This window comes from Bubalus kerabau, chromosome 19 (assembly GCF_029407905.1).
Source record: "Bubalus kerabau isolate K-KA32 ecotype Philippines breed swamp buffalo chromosome 19, PCC_UOA_SB_1v2, whole genome shotgun sequence".
Lineage (NCBI taxonomy): Eukaryota > Metazoa > Chordata > Mammalia > Artiodactyla > Bovidae > Bubalus > Bubalus kerabau.
The window spans coordinates 23,048,524-23,064,704 of NC_073642.1; the positions used below are offsets into that span (position 1 = coordinate 23,048,524).

At 42.8% G+C, this 16,181-nt stretch overlaps 2 long non-coding RNA genes across 2 annotated transcripts; one reads left to right on the forward strand and one right to left on the reverse strand.

Moving 5' to 3' along the window:
- Positions 1-390: 390 nt before the first annotated feature.
- LOC129633655 (uncharacterized) lies at positions 391-3,257 on the reverse strand. The gene is made up of 3 exons (XR_008705199.1): positions 3,124-3,257; positions 2,423-2,459; positions 391-812 (listed from the first exon to the last, which is right to left on the reverse strand). It is a non-coding gene; the product is annotated as an uncharacterized LOC129633655 (long non-coding RNA).
- A 2,210-nt stretch (positions 3,258-5,467) lies between these two features.
- LOC129634200 (uncharacterized) lies at positions 5,468-15,718 on the forward strand. Its single transcript, XR_008705470.1, has 5 exons — positions 5,468-5,561; positions 7,979-8,096; positions 10,807-10,996; positions 11,167-11,251; positions 15,595-15,718. It is a non-coding gene; the product is annotated as an uncharacterized LOC129634200 (long non-coding RNA).
- Positions 15,719-16,181: the final 463 nt, after the last annotated feature.

Below are 16,181 nucleotides of genomic sequence, written 5' to 3' on the forward strand. Positions count from 1 at the left end.
GAAGATATTTTGAAGTCATCTCTCAGAAAACACCGATAGATGAGAAAATACACCATAAAATGCCTCATGTTGGTCATTGTCAGAAACAACTTGTAAATATGTGCAAACTGTTTTCCCCTCTACTCCCTTAAATTAAGAGAAGGTTAATTCTTCCATGAAGCAACCATTTGGGTGGAGGGCTCGATGGATCAACTGGCCACTCAATTGTCCCAAGTCTTCTGTGTAACTTTTTTGACCAGGCCAAGAAATCCTCTTACTACAGAGCGGTCAGCTCAATTCTCTGACCTGAATTTTCTTCTATGTAAAGTGAGACTATCTCAATCATGCCAACTTTATTTCTTTGTATTGTTTTTTGTCCTTCAAACTTTTTATTTTATACTGGGGTATGGCCAATTAACAGTATTGTGATAGTTTCAGGCGAACAGTGAAGGGACTCAGCCACACATATACATGTATCCATTCTCCCCCAAACTCCTCTCCCATTCAGGTTGCCACATAACATTGAGCAGAGTTCCCTATGCTGTACCATAGGAACTTGTTGGTTATCCATTTTAAATATAGCAGTGTGTAGATGTCGATCCCCAGCTCCCTAACTATGCCTTCCCCCAGCAACCATAAGTTCATTTTCTAAGTCTGTCTTTTTCTGTTTTGTAAGTTTGTTTTTATTATTTCTTTTTGATTCCACATATAAGGGATGTCACAGGATATTTCTTCTTCTCTGGATGACTTACTCCATTCTGTATGACACTCTCTAGGTCCATCCATGTTCCTGCAAATGCAGTCATGCCAACTTTAAAAGTCCATAGGCTTACCTATGTGAGTTGGAAGGAGAGTTATTCTAAAGAAACACAAACCATCCTCCTCCCCAGAAGTGCCAACTTTTCTGCTTGTCTGTAGTATGCTGTGCTGTGCTGTGCTTAGTTGCGTCTGACTCTTTTCGACCCCATGAACTGTAGGTTCCCAGGCTCATCTGTCCATGGGATTCTCCAGGCAAGAATACTGGAGTGGGTTGCCATGCCTTCCTCCAGGGAATCTTCCCAACCCAGGGATCCAATCCAGGTCTCCCACATTGCAGGTAGATTCTTTACCAGCTGAGCTACCAGGGAAGCTCTGTCTGTGGTATGGGGGTAGGCAAGCATTGGTGCTTTATTATTATTCTTAAATATGCTTATTTGGCTGCATCAGGTCTTCACTGTGGCAAGTGGGATTTTTGTTGCAGCCTGTGGGATCTCTCTGTTCTTTGTGTGTGTGTGTGTGGTTGCAGCATATGGGATCTAGTTCCTTGACCAGGGATTGAACTCCGGCCCCCTGCATTGGGAGTGTGGAGTCTTAGCCACTGGACAGTGCTTTAGAGCCATGTGACCTTGACTCTGCCTCTTATTAGCAGTGATTTGCGGCAAGTGATTTCACTACTCTAAGCCTCAGTTTCCTCCTCGATAAATTGGGGATAACATAGTCTAATGGAAAACACCTGGCTCAGAGGAGTTGTTTTTGACTACATTATGCTTGGTGGCTTAGACAATCAAGAATCTGCCTGCAGGCCAGGGTTTGATCCTTGGGTGGAGAGAAGGGGATGGCAACCCACTCCAGTATTCTTGCATGGAGAATCCCATGGATAGAAGAGCCTAGTGGGCTTCAGTCCTTGGAGTTGAAAAGAACTGGACATGACTGAACAGCTAACATTTTCACATTATCCTTTATCATAACCCTGCTGACCTTGGGGAGCCTTATTCCTGCCAGCATGTATGACTGTTGCCTTTGCCTTATCAAGAAATAATAATAATTAGAGACTTCCCTGGTGGTCCAGTGGTTAGGACCCCACACTTCCACTGCAGGGGGCCAGAGTTCAATCCCTTGTCGGGGAACTGAGATTCTCATAAGCCAAGTGCTGTGGCTGGTAAATCATAAATAAATTAATTAAATAATTATATACAAATAGCTTTCCCAACCTTTAGAAAGAAAAATACACATCACTGATTTAGTTACCTTCTTATTAAGTTAAGACTTGGACTGGTTAATATCTTACTTTGCCCGTTCATTTCACAGTCAGAGGTCTCAGCTTGCGTGTGTTCTACTGCATTGTAGTTCTTTCTCTCCTTTCTTTCTTTTCTTTTTCTTTTTACAAATATAGTTCTATTTTTTAAGTCTTTATTAAATGTTACAACACTGCTTCTGTTTTATGTTTTGATTTTTTGGCCACAAGACATGTGGGATGTTAGTTCCTCGACTACGGATTCAACCCGCACCCTCTGCATTGGAAAGCAAAGTCTTAAGCACTGAACCACCAGGGAAGTCCCTCTCCTCTCTGCTCTGACACTATAGTGACCCTCAAGACGCTGCTTCAGTCATGACCAGTCAATTGGCAAATCCCCCATCCGCCCCCATTCTGCCCAACTTCACCACCGTGACACTTGGCACTTACCACTGCTTCTTTGTGGCTCAGATGGTAAAGAATCCGCCTGCAAAACAGGAGACTGGGGTTCAATCCCTGAGTCAGGAAGAGCCTCTGGAGAAGGGAATAGCCACCCACTCCAGTATTCTTGCCTGGAGAATCCCATTGGCTATCGTCCACGGGGTTGCAAAGAGTTGGACACGACTGAGCGACTAGCCGCTGCCACTGCCACCGCTTCTTTGGGTGCTTCCCTCCTCCTGTGGTTCCCATAACCACGAGAAGTTATCCACCCAGACAGGTCAGGATCCTGACACATTTCCCAGCACCTGGCAGTCTTGTCTCTTTCCTCTAGTTTCTGACCATCCCATCTTTAAATGGTGTGTCACAATTTTTTCTCTCTCCTCAGACCTCCCACCAGTCACCACAGCCCCTCGCCTCTCCCCCATGGGTGACATTCCTTCTCGCTTGCCTGTGGTTACTTCAAAGCCAGCACCTGCAGCCACACCACACTCCCCCAGCTCACAAGCGGAAGCGGCTTCCTATCGAAAGCAGGGCCCTCCACCTTTACCCCTCCTACCATCTGGGTACCCTTAGAGGGAAAGAGCAAGATCATCAGTGATATGCCCTCAGCCTCTCCCACTCCATTACATCCTCCCTCTCAGCATAAAAAAAAAAAAAAAGAAAGAAAGAAAGAAAGAAAAATCTTCCTTGCCCTCACTTCCCCCTCTAACCTTCTCTCTCCTCCTTTATTGTAACCAAAGTTCTTGAAATCAAACCCGTGCTGTCTGCTTCCTCTTCTTGTTCTCCACTCTGGTTTCAGCCTTAGGGCTCTGCTCAAGACTTCCTGCATGCCATGAATTCTAAGTGCTTTATACAGCTGTGGGATTCCCATCTTAATCACGAGGCTGGTGGCAGCCCTGCCTCTATAACACCTGTAAGGTGTGGATAACTTCAGTAAATTAGCCAAGGTTCCAAACATCTGGCAGAGGTTTGCAATCAGACCGCTGGGCTTAGAGTCTATGCTCTTGACGGCCGTGCTGTATTGTACCCCCGACGCCCCAACTGGACAGTGTCTGTTCTCAGTACTCAGCCTGGTGCCTTGCATGTAGGAGATGGATAAACATGTCTGAATGAATGAACACATCCTGTCCCCATGGTTCAGGTTCTTACTCTCTCACTCTTAGAATAACCAACCCACAAACAAAGGGTACTTAAAAAGTGAATGGGTTTGGGTTTATGTCTATTTTTCTGAGACACTGTTCTCATGCTTTACATGAGCATCTAGGTTCCCCCAGAAGTTAATAACCTCTTGATTCACTCATTTTTCTTTTTTTAAAAAATAATTTTATTTATCTATTTATTGGGGGGCCGTGCTGGGTCTTTGTTGCTTCATGGGCTCTTCTCTAGGATAGCCAGGCTACTCTCTAGTTGTGGTGCATGGTCTTCTCATTGCTGTGGCTTCTCTTGGGGAGCACAGGCTCTAGGGCTTGTGGGCTTCAGTAGTTGCGGCTCCCGGGCTCCAGAGCACAGGTTCAGTAGTTGTGGCGCATGGGTTTAGTTGTTCCGAGACATGTGGGATCTTTCCAGATCAGGGATCGAACCCATGTCTCCTGCATTGGCAAGTGGATTGTTTACCACTGAGCCACCAGGGAAGCCCAATTCATTCATTTTTCTGTCTTCAGTTTCATTTTCTCCAACCTCCTCCCCCTTATATCCTGTATATTGTCATTAGATGACTGGATTATCAGTGTTAGATTCTCTGTTGCTGGTTTAAAAACAAAAAACAAATAACCTCCCTCCACCTGAAAATTCTTGAATGCCTTCCCGGGTGGCTGCCTCTAAGATAATCAAACACTCTGGCCCAACGGCCAAGACTTTGGGTAATCAAACCCCAACACATTTTAGCAGTGCTATCTCCCACTTTTACACAAATCCTCTGTTCCAAACTGAAGTCTTCTTGTAACTTCAAAATTTCTGTTCTAACCCAGCTTTCAGCAATTCATTCAACAATAATGTATTGTGTTCCTGCTCTAAACCAGGCACTATGCCTGGAAAGAGGATATAAAGATGAATACAACACAGTCCTTGGACTTTCCTGGCAGGCCAGTGGTTAAGAATCTGCCTTCCACTGCAGGGGACATGGGTTTGATCCCTGATCAGGGAACTAAGATCCTGCATTCTGCGGGGCAACAAGAGAAGACCACTGGCCACAATGAAGACCTAGCATAGCCAAAATTTAAAAATAATAATAAAAAAATAAAGAATAATTTAAAAACAAACACAGCTTTACCCTTAAGAAATTATCAATCTAATCTGGGTGAGAGATGTGACAACAAAATTCCCCCAAATATTCATGGGAGTTATTCCTTCTTGGAGGTGGGGTGGAGCTGATAGTAAGGAAGAATTTCTAAGTTAAACATATCTGTATGATATGTTTCTTTAAAAATAAGCATGCATTAATTTTGTAAGCAAGAAAAAGGTAATATTCAGTGAAGATTATAGTTAATTTTGTTTTGAGCATCTAAGTTTCAAAGGAGAATAAACATAACTGCAAAAGAATTAGTAAAATTAATGAGGAAAGAACAGTCAACCAAATAGAAAAAGGGACAAAATATTTGAAAAGAATTTCTCAGAAGATGAAACATTTATGGTCCAAAAAATGTGAATATATGAATATACAAATACATGTTCAACCTTATTAATCAGCAAGAAGTACAAATTGAGACCACAATGAGATTCTATTTGATATCTATCTGAGAGATGAAAATTAAGAAATCTGACAAAACCAAGTGTTGAGGATTTGGAACAATAAGATCACCTATACAATGTTGTTGAAACTGTAAATTGGTAAAAACCACTTTGATTAGCAGTTTGGGATTATCTTGTAAAGCTGAAAGTTCACTTAACTTTTGACCCAACAATTTTACTCCTGTATAAATTTGTGCGACTTCCCTGGTGGTCCAGTGGTTAAGAATCTGCCTTAATTGACGTGACGTGGGTTTGATTCCTGGTTAGGGAGCTAAGATTCCACATGCCGTGGAGCATTTAAGCCCTCACCACAAATACTGAGCCTGCGCACCACAACTAGAGAGTCCATGCACCAAAAGGAAAGCTCCCACGTGACTCAATGAAGATCCTGCATGCCCCAGCTAAGGCCCAACACAGCCAAGTAAGTAAATATGCAAGAGAAATTCTTGCACTTGTGCATCAGCGGGTTTTATATGAATATTCTTAGTAGCACATTGGCAATAGCAAAAACTTGCAACAATCTGAATGCTCCTTATCAGTAAAGTGGCTGTGTTAGTTGGAGGTTCCCCAAAGCAGAGACTGGGATGAGGACTTGGGTGCAGGTTATTTATTTGGGAAGTGATCTCTGGCAGAGGAGTGAAAAAGAGGGAGAGAGCTGAGGCAAAGCAGCAGGAAAAGCCAATGTGAGGCGTGTGATTCCATAGAGACCGCTGAGAAATATGCAAAATGCCTCCCAGAATTGTCCATCCGAAGGAAAGGAGCCTGGGCATTTATCCCTTGGCTCAGTTCCCCCATTAGTTGAGGGCTAAGGCTCTTTACTTTCAGTCTCTGCCTGGGAGAGGACTGGGAAGGCTCTTAGGGCTTTTGAGAAGGCGGTAGAGCAGAAATCGGAGAGGCCCCAGGCCTAGCACTTGTGGTGGGCATTGTCAGTAAGTGGGAGGTCCCATGAAACTGGCTACCACATACTTAGCTAAAACCAGATGTGGGCCAAAGGGAAGAACACAGAGCACCAAGAGTGTTTGCTGCCTGCAACAAAGCAATATTAGCATATTCACACATCGAAATAGTCTACAGCAGCCACAATAAACTCAGCTACATGCAACAGAGCTGAGATGGATCTTAGCAATAAAACAAGAAGAGTAAAAAAGAAGTCCCAGGACACGCTGCTATATATACAATAGATAAATGAGAAGGATTTACCATATAGCACAGGGAACTATATTCGATATCTTGTAATAACCTATAATGGAATGAGTCTGAAGTTGTATACCTGAAACTAACACAATATTGTTAATCAACTATAGTTGAATTAAAAAAAAAGAAATCCCAGGATATTAAGTAAGGAATTATATCATTTTAATAAGCAACTATAGTTAATAATACATGTTTTGGGAATATATGCACATGTTCATACACAAAATTATATACTTATGTCTGTATGTAAATACACTTTCGTTGTTGTTCAGTTGCTAAGTCATGTCTGACTCTTTGTGTCTCCATCCATTGCAGCACACCAGGCTCCCCTGTCCTTCACTATCTCATGGAGTTTACTCAAATTCATGTCCATTGAGTTGGTGATGCTATCTAACCATCTTATCCTCTGCCATCCCCTTCCCCTTTTGTCTTCAGTCTTTCCCGGCATCAGGGTCTTTTATACAAATTTTTGAAAATTAAAAAAATTTTTTCTTCTGTTTGTTTGAATTCCAACCAAATAAAAAAATGCAAAAGATTATTAAAAGAACATATAAAGAAATCCTGAAAATTAATGAGAAAAGGACAATTTACATTCCCACCAACAGTAGAGGAGGGTTCCCTTAAAAAGCAAGACTTTTAACTTTAAATTTTTATAAAGCTGGGACAATTTTTAAAGATAATTTTTTGGGAATTCTCTAGTGGTCCAGTAGTTAGGCCTCCGCAGCTTTCACTGCTGAGGGTATGGGGTCAGTCCCTGCTCAGGGAACTAAGGTCCTGCACGTTGTGTGGTATAGTAAAAAATATATATATATAGATATATATAGGACTTCTCAGATGACACTTGTGGTAAAGAACTCACCTGCCAATGCAGGAGAAATAAGACAGGTGGGTTTGATCCCTGGGTTGGAAATATCCCCTAGAGGAGGGCATGGCAACCCACTCCAGTACTCTAGCCTGAAGAATCCTATGGACAGAGGAGCCTGGCAGGTTATGGTCCATGGGGTCTCAAAAGAGTTGGACATGACTGAAGTGACTTAGTACACGAGCAAGCATTGATGTATATACATATATATATATAATGAAATATTTATTTTTTATATTAATTATTTTTAAGAACAAGAATATGATAAATACAAGATTAAGCAATGTGGTGGAGATCATTCTATAATGTATGGAAATATCAAATCACCATACCAGACACCAGGAAACTAACATAATGTTGTAGGTCAATTATACTTCAAAAAGCCTCCCCCAAAACAAGCAAACAAACTCCAAGCAAAAGAGATTAGATTTGTGCTTGCCAGAGGAAGTGGTACTTGGAGGGGGATGGGGAGGGGGAATGGGGTGAAGGTGGTCAAAAGTTACCAGCTTTCAACATCCAGTGGCAGGAATGCAATGTACAACATGAGTCATAGAATTTAGCATATAACATACTGAGGTATGTTATATATGAAAGTTAAGGGAGAAATCTTAAGAATTTTCAGCACAAGGAAAACAATTTTTTTCCTTTTTCTTTTATAAGGTATCTATAAGAGATGATGGGTGTTTACAAATCTATTGTGGTTATCATTTCATAATGTATGGAATTCAAATCATTATGCTGTCCACCTAAATGTACAGAAACTTACAGGGATTTGATTACAGAAATTTCCAGAGGACTGGGGGAAACAGACTCTTGGAGGGCACAAACAAAACTTTGTGCATACCAGAACCCAGGGGAAAGGAGCAGTGACCCCCACAGGGGACGGAGCCAGACCTGCCTGTGAGTGTTCGAGGGTCTCCTGCAGAGGGGTGGTTCGGCACCTGCTGATGGGAACAGGGGCGCTGGCAGCAGCAGTCCTGGGAGATGTGCGTTGGCGTAAGTTCTTTTGGAGGTCACAATTAGCCCTACCATAGAGGTTGTAGACTCCAGGACTGGGTTGCTTCAGGCCAAACAACTAACAAGGAGGGAGCACATTCCCACCCATCAGCAGAAAATTGGTTTAAAGATTTACTGAGCATGGCTCTGCCCACCAGAGCAAGACCCAGTTTTCCCCACAGTCAGTCCCTCCCATCAGGAAGTTTGCTCAAGCCTATTATCCTCATCCATCAGAGGGCAGACAGAAGAAGCAAGACTACAAATCCGCAGACTCCAAAATGAAAACCACAATCACAGAAAGCTAATCAAAATGATCACATGGATCATAGCCTTGTGTAACTCAGTGAAGCTATAAGCCATGCTGTGAAGGGCCACCCAAGATGGATAGGTTATGGTGGAGAGTTCTGACAAAATGTGGTTCACTGGAGAAGGGGTTGGCAAACCACTCTAGTATTCTTGCCTTGAGAATCCCATGAACAGTATGAGAAAGCAAAAAGATATGACACTGGAAGATGAGACCTCCAGATCAGTAGATGTTCAATATGCTACTTGGGAAGAGAAGAGAAATAGCTACAGAGAGAATGAAAAGGCTGGGTCAAAGCAGAAATGATGTTCAATTGTGGATGTGTCTGGTGGTGAACAGAGAAGGCAATGGCAACCCACTCCAGTATTCTTGCCTGGCAAATCCCATGGACGGAGGAGCCTGGTAGGCTGCAGTCCATGGGGTCGTGAAGAGTTGGACACGACTGTGCGACTTCACTTTCACTTTTCACTTTCATGCATTGGAGAAGGAAATGGCAACCCACTCCAGTGTTCTTGCCTGGAGAATCCCAGGGACGGGGGAGCCTGGTGGGCTACCGTCTCTGGGGTCGCACAGAGTCAGACATGACTGAAGCCACTTAGCAGCAGCAGCAGCTGGTGGTGGTGAAAGTAAAGACTGATGCTGTGAAGAACAATATTGCATAGGAACCTGGAATGTTAGGTCCATGAATCAAGGTAAATTGGATGTGTCAAGCAGGAGATGGCAAGAGTTAACATCAACATTTTAGGAATCAGTGAACTAAAATGGATGGGAATGGGCGAATTTAATTCAGATGACCATTATATCTACTACTGTGGGGAAGAATACCTTAGAGAAATGGAGTAGCCTTCATAGTCAACAAGAGTCCAAAATGCAGTACTTGGGTGCAATCTCAAAAATGACAAAATGATCTCAGTTTGTTTCCAGGGTAAACATTCAACATCACAATAATCCAAGTCTATGACCCAACCACTGATGCTGAAGAAGTTAAAGCTGAACAGTTCTATGAAGACCTACAAGACCTTCTAGAACTAACACCAGAAAAACATACTCTTTTCATCACAGGGGAGTGGAATGCAAAAGTAGGAAGTCAAAGAGATACCTGGAATAACAGGCAAGTTTGGCTTTCGAGTACAAAATGAAGCAGGGCAAAAGCTAACAGAGTTTTGCCAAGAGAACACGTTGGTCATAACAAACACCCTCTTCCAACAACCTGAGAGACAACTCTACACCTAAACTTACACAGTGCTGCATATCAGTTATATCTCAATAAAACTGAAAGAAAAAGAAAGGTTAAGCACTGGATTTGGGGGGAGGGTATATGTAAGTTGTCAATTGTAGTTTTTAAGTGGGATAAGTAGCAAAAGATGGTCACACATGAGCAAAAGAATATAGGATCCCTGACTCATGGATCATATTTAACCTCATCATGTACACCTGAGATCCAAGAACTAGGATTGTATGGTATGAGGTGCCTAATGTACTGATAACACAAAGGTGGGAACTAGAAGACACTCCCTCATGCCAGGGAAGGTCAGGGAAGCTTGACCAAAAGGTGGGAATTAATGGGCTTAGAAGAATAAGTAGGAGAAGATTGCCAACCTTGGGAGGAGGCAGGGAGTTTGGGTGAATGTTCCAAATGGAAAGAGCAGCAGGGACAATAGTACAGAAATGAGAGAAAGTGCAGCTTGGTCAATAGACTACAGACAATTAGGGAAAAGGAGAATGAAAGAGGTATATGCAAGTGATAGATCCAGAAGATAAGATCCATTAGACAGAGGTTAGGCATTATACAACATGATAAGCAAATAAGAGCATTGACGGGTACTTTTTTTAAGGCAAGGCACTGACAAGAACGGGGCTTCCCAGGTGAATCAGTGGTAAAAATTCTGCCTGCCAACACAGGAGATGAGAGTTCGATCTCCGGGTCAAGAAGGTTCCTTGGAGAAGGAAATGGCAACCGGCTCCTGTATTGTTGCCTGAAAAAAACCTATGAACAGAGGAGCCTGACTGGTTACAGTCCATGGGGTTGCAAAGATCGGACACAACTGAATGACTGAGCAGAGCACACTGATAAGATCAGAAAGATCCTCACAGCAGAGTGCAGAACTAGATGGAGTTTGCTGGAGGCTGGAAGGTCAATTAGGATAGTCTCATCGTAGTGCAGATCGAAGTCCTGATTTACTCAGGAGCTCTGGAGTTTGCGGGCATGTAGGGACTTGTTTTGTGTGTATGTGTGTGTGTGTGTGGCGGGGGGGGGGGGTTCCTTGGTGGTTCAGAAGATAAAGAATCTGCCTGCAATGTGGATTCCAGATCGAAGACCTGGGTTCCATCCTTGGGCTCAGAAGATCCCCTGGAGGAGGGCATGGCAACCCACTTCAGTATTCTTGACTGGAGAATCCCATGGATAGAAGAGCCTGATGCTATGGTCCATAGTATCGCAAACAGGCAGACAGGACTGAATCGACTTGGTACGCGTGCACACATGGGCTTTTTAAAAGAGGTAAAATGGACAGGATTTTATTTCCCTGCTCTCCTGCATTTTTTTTTTTTTTATGGCACCTATCACCCCTGACTTATATTTACTTATCTGTTGTCTCTCCCTGCCACCAGGATGTAAACTCCAGGAGAGCAAGGATGTTAAGTTAATTTTGTTTATTCTCCAATCCTCAGGGCCTAACAGTTCCTGGCACATACTAAGTACTAAAACAATTATTTGTTGAAGGCATGAAGTTTCACTGGGAAGGAGAAATACAAGGTAATAGCCAACAGGTGGAGAATTTCTGATGTGCCACTCTGATTTAGTTCTGTATCTCCTATTAATGGGGTTGGGAAGAGCCCCTGGAGGAGGGCATGGCAATCCACTCCAGTATTCTTGCCTGGAGAATCCCATGGACAGAGGAGAATGGTGGGTTATGGTCCATGGGGTCACAAAGAGCTGGACACCACTGAAGCTACTGGGCATGCACGTACTCCTATTAATGAGTCCAGAGCTCGGGCTCTAGCTCAGTATTTGACCAAACAATAAACTGTTCCTGCCTCTGGCTCTCATCCTTGTCTCAGCCTGAGGTAACAATTTTTCTTGCCCCCTCTATCCATCCTGCTGTTCTCTAACTACCTCTACAAGCCCTAATTTTCCAGGTTTCCCTTAAGGTCCTTGGCCATATGTTTAACCAGCCTCACCTTGTTATATGATCACCTATCTGCTAGATAAGCTGCCTCCAAATCCACCCCTCTCGGTCCTTCTCCAGAGGCTGACCTTGAAGGACAATGTCATCTGGGCTCATTTGCCCTTAGACTTCCTCTTGGGTTCAGCCAATGGGAGGTACCACAGAAGTGAGAGAGAGATGGAGAGAAAGAACCGTGTTCCTAGAAGTTCCCATTGGCCCTCTGTCTCAGCTGTGGCTCTCACTGGGCACTGGTTCCATCTCTTTGCCTCTTCAGGCCTATGGTTGATAATGGCTTCTCGGCAGATAACTGCCCTGGGGTACTTCATTATCCTTGGTTGGTTTCCCTCAACCCTGCCCACATCTTTGTACACTGTACCTTCATTAACTGTCTTCAGTTACACTCCCTGAGCAGGCCATCTGTTTCCTGCTGATCTTGGCTGATACAAAAGTAAAACTGGAGAGTTATATCTTTTTAAAAGAAATGAACATGATTCACAAAGTTCACCCTTTCATTATTTTTATACTTCCTTGGCTGTACCAGGATCCAACCAGAGATTGAACTAGGGCTCCAGCAGTGAAAGCCCAGAGTCTTAACCACTGAACCACTGGGGAATTTCCAAAAGTTCACCCTTTTCAAGTATCTAATTGGTAGTTCTCAGTGTAGTTGAACAAACTGTATCTTTTTTTCATTTAATACTTTTCTGTTACCCCACTGGGTGCTTACTCAGTGGTAAGTTATACAATATTTCAAGCCATAAATTACTTAATCATTCATATGTTTCAAACTTTCACTATCACAAATAAGGTTACAGTAAATATTATGCACGTGGCTGTTCACTTTTGGAGAGGATTCTTTTTTTTTTTTTTAAGGTGGACCACTTTTAAAATCTTTATTGAATTTGTTACAATATTGTTTGTTTTATGTTTTGGTTTTTTGGCCACCAGGCAGGTATGTGGGATCTTAACTCCCTGACAAGGGATTGAACCCATACCCCCTGCATTGGAAGGCAAAGTCTTACCCTCCGGACTGCCAGGGACGTCCCTGGGGAGGATTCTTTCTTTTAGTGAAAACTTTTATATTTAGAATTAGCCCGCTGGACTCAGTTTGCTGCTGCTGCTGCTAAGTTGCTTCAGTCATGTCCGACTCTGTGCGACCCCACAGACAGCAGCTCATCAGGCTCCTCTGTCCCTGGGATTCTCCAGGCAGGAATACTGGAGTGGGTTGCCATTTCCTTCTCCAATGCATGCATGCATGCTAAGTCGCTTCAGTCGTGTCTGACTCTGTGCGTCCCTATGGACAGCAGCCCACCAGGCTCTTCTGTCCCTGGGATTCTCCAGGCAGGAATACTGGAGTGGGTTGCCATTTCCTTCTCCGTTTAGATGATCCCAAACTGTTGGCAACATCCAAAGTATCATAGTAAGGAGCCAGGCAAACATACGTCTTCTCTTCATCACATCTGATCAAGGTGTTGATCTTGGCTACATCAATGTCATACCACTTCTTCACAGCCTGTTCGATTTGATGCTTGACATCCACAATAAACACAAATGTGTTGTCTTCTATCTTCTTCATGGCTAACTTGGTGGTGAGGGGGAGCTTGATAATGGCACAGTGGTCAAGCTTCCTTTCCCTAGGGGCACTCTTCTGAGGATACCTGTCTGCACTGCCCCCTGAGCTGCAGTGTTTTAGGCTGTGGCAAGGTGGGTGACATCCAAATTTTTTTTTTTTTTGCGGTCGTGGATGCCTTTCAACGCTGCTTTCTTGGTCTTGGCTTTGGCTTTGGGAGGGGCAAGGATTTCCTTCTTTGCCTTCAGTGCCATCTTAGTGAAAAAGAGGGAGGAATTTTTCTTAAGGAAAAGTTTCTAGGAGTGGTACTCATGAGTCAAAAGAGAGTCACATCTCTATTAAGGCTCTTCAGAAGTATTGTCAAATTGTTTTTTAAGAGGATTATACAAATTCCCATTGCTACAGCTTTCTCTGAATGGGCCAATTGCATCTTCTTATTAGCAATGGAAAATACATAAGGTGTGTGTGTATACATGCACCATGCTAAGTCATTTCAGTCGTGTCCGACTCTTTGGGACCCCCTGGACTATAACCCGCCAGGCTCCTCTGTCCATGGGATGCTCCAGGCAAGAATGCTGGAGTGGGTTGCCATGCCCTTCTCCAGGGGCTCTTCCAGACCCAGGGATCGAAACTGTCTTCTGCATTTCAGGAGGATTCTTTACACCTGAGTCAGTGAGGAAGCCCTATATATATACTAGTGTAGTAGGTGTATTACTATGTGGATTTCTTTCATAGCCGTACCAATCCTAAGATAGTTAGAGCTATCTTTTAGCTAAATGGGAATGGAGGGGCAGGGATTTTGAGGGGACTGAGAGAGAAGGTAAAGGGATTTGGCCCTTAATGTTCTTCTGTCTTTACCTGCCTCTTCATCCTGTTCATGTACCAGTTTCTTCTTCAGTGAGCTGTGCTTCTTCAGGGCCTAGTATAGTCCTGAATATCAGGAGCTGTCCTGAATATCAATAAACATTTATAAAATGTACACATGATGCAAGGGGATGGTTAAGATACACACGCCCAGAGTTGGCTATACTAGTAAAATGAGTATTCGGTAGTTTTAATGAACTAGCTGGAATCAACACTTTCCATTCCCTCCAAATAAATATATTGACTACTTTCCATGCCTGCTGAATGCTTTGGATTAGTGAGTCTACATCTGGAATGTATACATACATCTTCCTACCAGTTTTGTTAGATACCTAACAAGAGTCTGTTGTGGTTGGTCCCAAAACTGCTTATGACAGCTATTTGCCAGAGTATAACTGATTTAATTAAAATTACATAAACTGATAAGACATAAGCCTGAAAGAGAAGGAGCTGTTTCTATGAAATGTCAGTTGAATGCTTTGGAAATATTAGCTAAAGACCACATGAAAATTACTAGCAAACCATACGTGGGAAGCAGAAATATAAAGGATATTTTTTTAAAAGAAGGAGCCTCTATTTATATTGCTTTGGAGGAAATTTTAAGTCCTCAGTCAATTTTATTTTTTAAATTATTCTATTTTATTTCAGCTGTGCTGAACAGCATTCTGGATCTTAGTTCCCCAACCAGGGAATGAACCCATGCTCCCTGCAGTGGTAGCGTGGAGTCCTAACCAGTGGACGCCAGGGAGGTCCCTCTCAGTCAACTTTAAAAAAACCAAATTGGAAAGCATAGAAAATACATCATGGATATGAATTACGTAAGAAAGACAACTTAAGAATTCTAACTGCCACCGTTGCTCAAATAAAAGGTTTGCCCTCACACCGAAAGATTGGCAAGTGGGTGTTCCTTACAGGTTTGAAGTGAAAATGAAATGTTAAGGTTTGTATTTGTCACTTTAATATACTTTTCCTATTAACTGACCAACCATTGGGCCAGATTGATTTGTTTGGGCAGGGAAAAATACGTATGTCCTATTCCTTTAAAAACATTTTTTCCCCATAGGAGGTGAGATAAGGGAGAATTTGTGCTGGTTATTCCAGAAGGAGTGATCTACCTAACTGGTGAATTTGGATCTACCTGCCCTTAGAGATGGGTTGGGAAGATCCCCTGGAGTAGGAAATGGCAACCTGCTCCAGTATTCTTGCCTGGGAAATCCCATGGACAGCACCTACTGGGCTACAGTTCATGGGGTTGCAGAGAGTTGGACATGACTGAGCGCAGGCGCACATGCGCACACACAGGGACTTAGAGGGCAATCCTTCCTAATCATACGTGGCTAAAGCTGATAGGCCTCTGCAAAGTGGAGGTTGGAATTTGGGGGAGACTATTTTAATTCAAAGAATAGTAAAAAGCTTTTGGTCATTAACCAGGTCATTGACCAGGACATTTTTTAGCTCAGCTTTGTTGGTAATAAAGTTGATATTTTCATCTTTTCTCAGGTTCCAGTCTTCTCGGGGCTGATACTTCCTGTCCCCGTAGCATTCCAACAGTGTTGAGTAAGATGGCTTCTACGTTTTGTCACAACTGAGATATATCATTTTCCCTTTTATTTTAGTTTGTGATTGCATTCATTCAAATAAACAGTTGTCTCCAGTAATACGCTGTCAGTAGCCTAGTCTTGTTTAAAGTTCAGTCTGTATCTGAACCTAGACAATGAGAAGGCATTTATGGTTTCTGAGAAATACTGGTATCAGGAAATATTTACTGAGAAGGGAAAAGAAACCCAAACATGGCTCCTGCCAATCCTTCTAGCCCCTCTTCCACCACATCCTGCGAGAGTGTTGCCTGTCCTGCTGATTTCTGGACGGGTAAACATGGCAAACTTCAGGTCACCTCCTGTATGGATATTTAAGTGAAAATGCAAACATAGTAGGGAATAATAGTCTAGCCTTTTCTTAATATCCTTCAAGGCATTTTGGAGCCCTATAATGGGTCTGAAGATCAATGATCAGTATTTAAAAAGAAAAATATAAAATTGAAAATATCAGAAAGAATTGCATAAAATAATGGTAATATTTCATGAAAT